This window comes from Mesoplodon mirus, assembly GCF_964341445.2.
Source record: "Mesoplodon mirus genome assembly, chromosome: 12".
Classification (NCBI taxonomy): domain Eukaryota; kingdom Metazoa; phylum Chordata; class Mammalia; order Artiodactyla; family Ziphiidae; genus Mesoplodon; species Mesoplodon mirus.
Window position 1 is genome coordinate 12,955,640 of NC_138988.1, and position 431 is coordinate 12,956,070.

The window sequence follows — 431 nt, forward strand, 5'->3', positions numbered from 1 at the left end:
ACTTAAGACTGTTGAAAAGAAAATCAGCTATAACCCAACCGCCCTTGGAATAATTGATGCATTGGCCCAGTCTCCATCTATACGGTTTTTATTTTAAAAATTGGAGCTAATGCTGTATAATTGGGTTTCTATTTGCTCCCCGGCCCCCTCATTAAGAGCGAGGTGGAGACTAAGGAATCTGAGCCTGTTTCTCCACGTGTAAAATGTCGTGCCAGGGGCGGGAACAGGCGAGGGCTCGGCACCTAGCGAGGCGGGCACCAAGTCACCGAGAGCAGCGGACACAGCGCTCGGCCCCCGTGGCGACGGCCCTCCCGCTCGCTGCGCCTTTCCTGGCGGGCCGGCGCGCGGTCCGCCCCGCGGGCGCCGCCAGAGGGCGCTGTGGCCCGGGACGCGACGGCGGCGGCGCGGCGCGGACCCTCCCCCGGCGGCTC